This window comes from Cupressus sempervirens, chromosome 6 (assembly GCF_028749045.1).
Source record: "Cupressus sempervirens isolate cs-2001-9-10 chromosome 6, ASM2874904v1, whole genome shotgun sequence".
Classification (NCBI taxonomy): Eukaryota; Viridiplantae; Streptophyta; class Pinopsida; order Cupressales; family Cupressaceae; genus Cupressus; species Cupressus sempervirens.
This window is the reverse complement of record NC_143123.1, coordinates 21,810,772-21,820,732: the sequence shown is the minus strand read 5'-3', so window position 1 is coordinate 21,820,732 and position 9,961 is coordinate 21,810,772.

Genomic DNA, 9,961 nt, shown 5'->3' with positions numbered 1-9,961 from the left:
TATCTTCTTTTGAGCAAGCAAGCGTTTGATGTCATCACGAACACGTGTCACCATTGCGCTTCCCCACATTACTTAAAAACTTGCATCTTTATTATGCGGGGATGTGTCAGCCATTGATCAAGGTAGGATCAACGGTGATATTGCTTCTCATTCATTAAGCAACCAAAAACCCTTCTATGCATACCAAGCATTACACGTCATCAGTCATTTGCAGTATAGCATACTGAAATACAAATACTAGACCCCACTTTGCCACGCGTCACCACTACGCTTCCCCGCATTACTTAAAAACCTACATCTTTATTATGCGGGGATGCGTCAACCATTGATCAAGATAGGATCAACGGTGATACTGCTTGGTAAGTAATCTTCATAGCTCTACCAATGAATCCACCAATGATATCACAAAAAAACAAAACGTGTACAAAAGTACTGACAAATCTGACATACAGGAGCTTTTGTGGCATACAGGATCTCATAAAACATTAGGGGCTACGTGTCATCATCGCGCTTCCCTGCATTACTTAAAAACCTACAACTCTATTATGCGGGGATGCGCTGACCCTTGATCTCTGATAGATCAACGGTGATTGAAAAACACTTCAACTTGGCGTCCTTCCAAACGAAATATCGCAATTAAAGGTACACGAAGGGTTTTCAAAAGGCATTCTGATGTAAATAAAATATTAGGATAAAAAGCCTGCCAAAATATTTGAAGCAAATACCTTTTAAAAAAAAAATGAAAACGAGGGCACCACAAAACAAAGACATAATTGATTTTTCACCCAAATATCAAAAAATTTTCCTATACTATGAAAAATCACACCAATAGTGGCTCTATCTGGGGATGATAGACTACCTGAGTCTATGCAAGAATTCAGAATCTCTGGGAGAGCAGACCACATATTTGGTAAGATGACAACTTCTTTAGAAAGCACAAAAGCAACACACAAAAAAAAGGAACCAGACCACACAAGGATATTTACAAGGATTTACAGAAAGCGCAAAATGCACAAAACAACAGGAAACCCTAAAACTACTGTTCATGGAAGAAAATAAGTATTTTTCAAGAAAAATAGCTCTTCAAGAACTATCCATGAACTGGCAATTCAAGAATATTATCAAATATATCTTTGAGTATATAAGAATCTTCACCCCAAGTATTTTCAATGAGATATGGGCCTAACCAAATAGGATCAAATTTGCCATGTTTTCCTTTATCTTCAATTCTGGCATTCCACATTAAGACTAAATCTCCATTTTCAAATTTTTTTCTTACAGTTCTTTTATCATAGAGTGTCTTGACTTGCAATTGCAACTTTTGGTTCCTTAAAGATGCTTCTCTTCTGGTTTTGGTCAGTCCTACCAATTCATCCATTCTTTCTTGCATTTCATCTGTAGTATCTTCATCATATAACTGAATGTAATTGTATATTCCCATCAAGTTATTTTGAGGCATTCTGGCTTGAATCCCATACACTAAATCAAATGGAGCTACACCAATTACTTTCTTTACAGTTACTCTGTCAGCCCATATTGCCAACTGTAACCTGGAATCCCATGCCTTTTTATTATCATCCAAGGTTCTCTTAATGACCTTCAGTAGGCTCTTATTTGTGGACTCAGCTTGTCCATTCCCTTTTGGATGATATGGAGCAGATGATGACCTTGTCATTCCATATTTATCACAAAACTTGATGAACTCCTCAGATCTGAAGCACATAGCATTATTTGTGACAATTCTCTGTGGACATCCAAATCTAGAAATAATATTATTCAACAAGAAATTATTTACCACTTTACTTGTTGCATTTCTTGTGGGGATAGCCTCTACCCATTTTGTAAAGTAGTCAGTGGCAACCAGAATCCAAGAATAGCCAATGCCTTGATACCAATAAGTCTACTAGCTGTAGGGTTAGTACCTTGATACATATCATTATTAAATCTAGGTTTCGTACATTCATTAGCTCTATGTCCATAAGCATACCAATTATACTAATAACTGGTAAAAGGGTTATCATACTTACCTATACAATCCTTCTTCATGTGACCAACTTCATTACATGTAAAACATTTTCTAGTAAATTGTCTTCTTGAACTTCTATAGATTGTTTAGATTGTTTAGGTACTTCCTTGCTTAGATCTTCTAGTTTTTGTTTACACTATTGGATCACAATATTTGGTCCCTCAATAACTTTAGATCTCTTAGATGATTCACCTTCATATTATCCAATACCAATCTTATCATAAGTAGGCCTTTGCACCATGATCTACTCATCAAGTTTTTTAGTGTTGGAGTACAACTTATTAAGATTTTTCTTTGTCTGTGTAATCTCTCCTTTCACAATAGTATTTTACTTCTCAAGTTCTTCTTTATATTTTTTATTTAGACTCTTTCTTCATTTCATGATTGCATCAAGTTCCTCAAGAGATTCCTCCATGTTCTTCTAATATAATGAATATCCATAGTGATCTTACTCAAACTGTTAGACCTCCTCTGAGAAACAGTGCTTTGATACCAAATTTTTTGAAATAGGAAATATTGAGGTGGGGGGGTGGGGGGTTGAATTAGCATTTTAATTTTTTTTCCCAACTATGGATATTTTTGACAATCTTAAAACATGTGCATGTGATTAAACTTAAAAGTAAACATAGTAGTAACAAAATCCAACTCATAACACCATTATTTTTTAGCTAACAAAACCCTAGACAAGGGAAAACCCCAATGGTGATGGTACCCACAAAATAATCCACTAATCAAAATTATCTTGTGAAAGACATTGACCCTGTCAGGAGTCAATTACATCTTTATAGTGTCTCTATTCTTGTTAGAAGCCTCAACCCTTTTAGGAGTTGGAATTACAATTACAAAAGTATGCAAGATGACCCCACTTCCCAAACATGCAATTACAATGAAATATTTTGTACACAAAAGGAAAAGATACTAAAAACCTCTTGACAATGTTGATATCTTAAATATTTGATTTGTCCTTTGTAGATCTATGTATACAACTTTGCATAAACTATCCTTTCTCTATTCTAACATAAAGTTTGCATCATATATCAAGTACATTTCAATGTCCAAACACATCACACAACTTCACATAAACAAATCTTTCCTTTATACCCTTATGTCTTCTCATGTTGGCCTTTAAGTCTTCACACATGTCCAAAAAAAAAAAGACTTTTTCTAAGTTAGGGTTATAACCTAGGATGCCATCCTTAATTAGTTAAGTAATTATTTTGGTAAACCAAAATAATTCCTTACCACAATTTATCATTTTTTTCACATTGTCTTGTTCTTCTTATACCTGATTACAACTGGTAAATTTATAATAACTTTGTCTATACAACTCATAATGACACGCACTCTGACATATAGGATCATCATACCCTATTCTATCTCCCCTCAAGTGTGCACATGCCAATTCACTCTTTGTGAACTTCACAAACCAAAAATGAGTCTTTTTTGACATTTATTCTTTGTAACACTTACACAATTTTCTAAGTCTTCAAACCAAAATTTTTTCTTCACAACTTGCTGACTTAATCTAGATAATATTTTTTGATAAATGAAAACCTCAATGTATTTCCATTTTCACCTCTTAACCAAATTTCCAATAGTTCTCACCTTCTTGCACTCTGGTTTCATCAAATTTACGTTTGAGACTCTCAACCTTTTCCCTAAAAACATTCTAATATTCTCCATTAAAAGTGCAAATTTTCCCTACCTTTCCTTTTCTATACAAAAATATTTGACATCAACAAATTTAGCATCTATAAAATAGGAAGTTATCTTTATCATTAAAGTGTTGTACTCTTTTTTTCCCTCATTTGTTCAACTATCATGGGTCCAAGGTGTGGTGATGTAAATTGTTTGTCCAGGTAGTACAATGCACAATCTCCAATTCTAGATAAGTACATTCTCATCTCTCTTTTCCATGAAGGGAGTTCCTCTTTGTTCAACTTGGATACCTCTCTCTTATACATATTTAAATCTTTCGCTTAAGTCTTACAAACTTGTTCCTCCAAGCACCTTTACTCTGATACCAATTGTTAGATAACTGAGAGGGGGGTAAATTAGTTATTCTCAGATGCTTTTAACAATTTTAATAATTTTAACAATTTAAATTTATCATAAAATTGACTTGATAAATAGATTAAACTTATTCAACCAATCCACAATAGTTTTCACATGCAAACATAAAATAAAATGTAAAATATTCATACACAGTGTAACACCTATATTTTAAATGTGGAAACTCAATTAGGGTAAAAACCACCTTGGACTTATCACCCAAAAATAATTCACTCTTTTGAAGTAAGCTTGGTTAAGGGCCAACCTTGCTAAAGGTTACGTAAACATTTGCTAGATGTGACCCTATTAAGGGATTTACACCAAAGGTCATCTAGGCCTTATCACTCTTCAATGAGTGGCTTATCTAAAGGACTTAGAAAATTTATTATAATGTTTACTTATGAAAGTATTTAAAAATAGGGTTATTAATTATACTCAATTAAGAGATTCTATACTATAATGGTTAGAGAGCAATAGTGAAATAATCTGATAAATATGCAACTAAATTTTCTTGTTCGAATATATGTTCTAGTCAAATATTTTCCTTACAAAATAGTAATCACACTAACTCCATAAATTCACTTTTCTTTACACTTTAGATCTTCTTGTTATGCCCTTCTATTCTCCCTGGCTATTAACTCGTTCATCAACTTGACTGTCACCTTTAACCTTCTTGTGCATTCCTTATATAGATATATATATATTTTTTTGCTAAGTTAGATTCATTAGGGTTTATATAAACTCCTTTCATGCACATGATCAATTCCCAACTTAGATTCATTGAATTTGTCACTAGGTAAAACATTTTATGAATCATTCCATTTGTAGTTTCACCTTGGAACTTAATCTTTTCTTGGATCTCAAAACACATCTTGAATTTTTTGCTATTTGATTTTATCTTGCCAATTTCATTTGTTCATATTGCTAATTGACTTTGTCCTTATCTTAGAATCTTCTAGAATAGTCCAAATCTTTACTCCATGTCATCCTTTAATTGATCTTACATAAACTATTATTTTTATTGAATTATGTTCTTACTTTCATGAACACTTTCATCACTTGGTTAACACCATGTTTCCTCAGTAACTATCCTTTCTCGATAATATCTCCTGCTCGGTAACACTTGGATTACTTAACCTTCCTTCTTGGTGTATTAAAAAGCACCATTTCTAGCTTTTTGGAACTCAATTATTTCTTACCTTTTCACTTTAAAACTTTATTTCCTTTCTTACCAAACAAATAAATTACCTATACATCATCTTAACACTTCATCAAATCATGTAAAACAACTAAACCAATATTATCTTTCCAGACCAATTCATTAGTTTTCCAATTAAGTCCAAATACTCAACATTATTTCTTCATTTCATCTTGTATCTTTACCATCCATTTCTCTATTCAATAACAAATCCTTTAGATGATGTACAACTTACATGATTCAATATTATCAATTAGCTTGGCATCAATGAAAGCATAACAACTGATCATTCATTTCATCCCTTTTTAATTGCATTTAGGTGCACATTAATTAAAACTAGTTAAATTATCATTCTTATTCATTAATTGCATAGTTAAGTCATGTAATATTGACATTAGGTTGCATATCCAATAATCCCATTAATTAAAATTAATTGCATTCATTTAAGGTTCATTAATTATATTTCCACTAAGTAAATTTAGTTCATTTAAGATTCATTCATGATTTTCTAATTAGGCTAATTATAAGAATTCATATTATATTCATTTTAGTTGCTTATTCATTTAATTATGTACATTCAAAATCATTTGTTACATACATAAGAAAAATCCATCATAAATAATTTTTTAATGACAAATAGTATCATCACAATGACTCATATCAAAGTAAATCATCATCTCATGCATAACAGATGGCATCATAAATTTCATGATCATATAGAAATAACATATAATCCATCTCATTAAAACATCACTTTACATATAAATAAAATAACATATCATCTGCATATACATAGAACTATATCACCATTATCTAATAGTACATCACATATAGAATCACAAAAGCACATCACACAAAATTGCATCTATATCACATCACACATTTCATTGCACACATTAATTTCATAAATGCATCACCTCTTATGGGAAAATGTTAGAGAATCTCTCATAAATCATATAGAAACATCACATCCTGCAACAACACATGTTAGTATCTCATTTGAACCATATACATACATAACTACATTATAAAAATATAAGGCACATGATCCCACCCAATCAGCTCACACACACACACACAAATATATATATGTATGTCCTAAAATAACCAACAAAAATACACCCCAACCCCATGAATGATAACAAAGTTTATCAATAATCGAGTAATGTACATCAAAAGCATAAAGTGTTTACATGATATAAATGAGACATGAGCACTTAAAAAAATAATAAAGGACATCAAAATGGTATATCATACATATGCATATCACCCCAACATACAACATATCACTATGCATCTATCTCTCTTGTAGTAAGCCAAATAGGATATGTTAGGATAGGTTGTGGCGCTATCAATACTACTAGATCCACTACTAGGTTGACACATGTTGGATCTAGTGTTGGTAGTGGTAACATCTAAACATGCAAAAATTGGTCATGTGGTCTATCTATAACTACTTGTCCCCTACCTTGCCTCATCACCATTCTTTGAGATGATACTGAAATAGGATGAACCAAGGTTGTCCATGCCTCCTCTCCTTTCTAGGTTCTCTCTGTAGCACCCCCTCTCTCTATTCTCTTACCTTATTCCATCTGCACTAACCCCCCATTTGATTTTTGATGCCTAGATACATGTCCTAGCCAGTGGTTGTGTTCTATCCTTCATGTCTCCTTTATTTTTAAGTTGACGATCTCGCCAACCTTCATCCTAGTGCCTATCCTAGATATCAATGACTAAGATGAAAGTGCTCCCTCCTCTCTTAAGGGACAACTACATGATAGCTTTCCCTATAGAATATAACCTACTCTCATAGATCTAACTACTTCTCCTATAATCAAGATATCTACTAGATGTCATCCATAGACCTCCCACCCTACACCAATGCTCATGTCCATTCCATCATCATATCCAAGATTAGTTGGTCCCTCTCCCTCTTTAGATGGTCTTTGTCAACCCTCATCCTCTCCTAGTCAACTTGTATCTTATCTCTGTCTTCTTGTATCCTATCTGTGTTTGCCTAACTATCCTATAAAATTATATTCAAAACTACATGTGTCTTCTCTAGGGATGCAAATGTAGCTTTGAATCCATCATCACACTCACTAGATGAAGATTCTCCACCCCTAGATCCCCTTGTCAGCACTTGTTTCTCAGGTGATACCTTAGGATGCTACTCCCTATCCCCTTCATATTCCACCTCCATCTCCTCTCCCCTAGCCTCATCCCTTATAGCCTCCTCTCCTATAACCTCCTCCCTTGGCATGCATCTTGTCATGCTCTCCTCCTAGGTGGTACTTAAATAGTAGACTGGTATCAACTTAGCTACTTGACCTCCTCATCTCTCTCTCTCTCTCTCTCTCTCTCTCTCTCTCTCTCTCTCTCTCTCTCTCTCTCTCTCTCTCTCTCTCCTAGTTGCTAGTATTGTTACCCTTATCCTCCTTTCTATTAGAGGCAATAGTGATCTCCCTATAGGAGGTGGTTGTTAGCCATTTTTGTCCTCCTGCCAAAATTGAGTTTTGCTTGTCTAGCATGGCCAACGGTCATAAATTTTCAAATATTCAAATGATCAAACGTTATAAAAGGTATATTTAAAAATTTGGCTTGAATTTTATATCCTAAGTTTTAGAATTTTTATGCTTTATCCCTTTGGAGATTAAAGTCATGATCATGTGACTAGCTTCATTGCCTACTTGCTGCAGTCTCATGATCTCTCTCTATCTCTCGTGATCATGTGACTACCCAACTATATTTTGACTATTGGATCTAAAGAAATCAATGCTTTTCACTATGTCATTAAGAAAAGATGTCATAGTGCCATAATGAAGATGTGCCACATGTCTCAGTGAGCCCAAGTGGAAACCAAGCAATGACAATTAAGTCTATTTTCACATGGTCGTGGGAATTTCATGTCAAGTCAATGATCAAGCTGTGATGACATGAATGGTATGTTGGTAGTTTGTTTCACGTTGTTGCCTAATTGCAGTAGTGAGGGGAAGATATTAAGGATAAGCTATGAATCAATGATATGGTTTGCTCATGGTTTCACAAGGAATAATAACTAATGAAGAAAGGTGGTTGTGAAGTCATTATAGTGAGTAGCCAAGGTCAAAAATAAAAGATAGAAGAGTGGCCAAGTAGTGGAATGATAGAATATGATTGGTCCAAATAGAAAAGATTGAGGATTGACTCTAGTTAACTAGTGACCTAGCTGACTTGGCATGATAAAAAAAAAGGAAGCAACTCTTTGATGACAGATCTGATCTTTTTGATCTTCTTCAACCACTTTCATCATTCCCCATGCCTGATAAATGAGAAGGGACACTCCATTGCAATTTGATGATCCATCTAATTGGTCAGAATGATAATGGCCATCATTTTTGTCTTCTCAAGGCTTTGTTTGGTGAATAAGTGATTTTCCTACATCTGGATTTGTGCCATGATCAAATCTTTCTTAGATTTGTAGTGACTGTTCTTTACAATCTTGAAAGCCGTTGTTGAGTTTTTCCTTAGGGTAGAAGCTATTTGACATATGCTTGCGCTATAAAAGCATATTTTTTAACCCTTCAGATGGTCAATCTTTTCTCTAATTTTGTAGCATTGTATGTCTATGCTCTACTACTGTAATTTCCTTTTCCTTAATATACTGTGCAACACCCTCTTGCCTTGTGTTAATGTATTATTTTCATTTCTCAACTATATGATTGTTGTTGGTGTAAATATGTATTTACTATTTACACTTACTTAGGTTAATGCATTATTTTATTATTTTATTTTGTGAGACACTGAGGAGTTTGCACACCTTTTTGAGTTGTCTTGTTGACAACATAGAAGTACGCAACTCTATTTCAGCACATGGTGTCTACAACACTAGAGTTTACATCATTCACTGAGTTGTCATGTAGACAACACAGTTATTCACACTCCCTTTTTAGCACATGTTGTCTACAAAACTGATTTGCATGTTACACCCTTGTAGGCTTATCCTCTCATCACCACACTTACTTCTGTGCTTAATGGAGGATAACCCATATCTGGTGGACATGTTCTTGTTTGTATGACGTATCATGTAGTTGATTCCAAGGCATTCTAGATGTATCTTAGAGGCCTTTATATATAGGCACTCCTAGTGTACTTTAAAAATGCATATTGAATGAATATATCATCATTCTGATCATACTCTCTCTTTCTGGTCTACAGTTGTGCTTATGTTTGAGTTCTTAGTTCCTGGGTGAATTTTTCCTAAAGGAAAATTCTTACATGGTATAAGAGCTTGGAGTTTTTCTCATCACATAGCCATTCGAGACCATTGTTGCTTTAGCACCTCAGCCTAAATTTGGAGTGCTATAGAAATTGGGAGCGTCTAGAGCTAGATTTGACCTCGCCATTGCATCTAGAATGCTGATTTGATGAAGATAACTATAAACTTGGCTATCTTCGGCCAAAGTCAATCGTGAGGTAATTTTTTTTTGCAAATTGAAACCCGAAGTCCCCGATTTGTAGTTTGGGTATGGTCATTTGTAGATCTATTTGATTATTTTCGGGTCTATAATTTTTTATTTCTTTGCAATTATTTTCGTTAGTATTTCTAGAATTTTTTTGCCCTTCGGGCACCCAGAAGATTTTTTTTTTAGTGAAACTGAGTAGTGACACCTTGGCTTTTCCATTTGGAGGTATATTTTATTAAT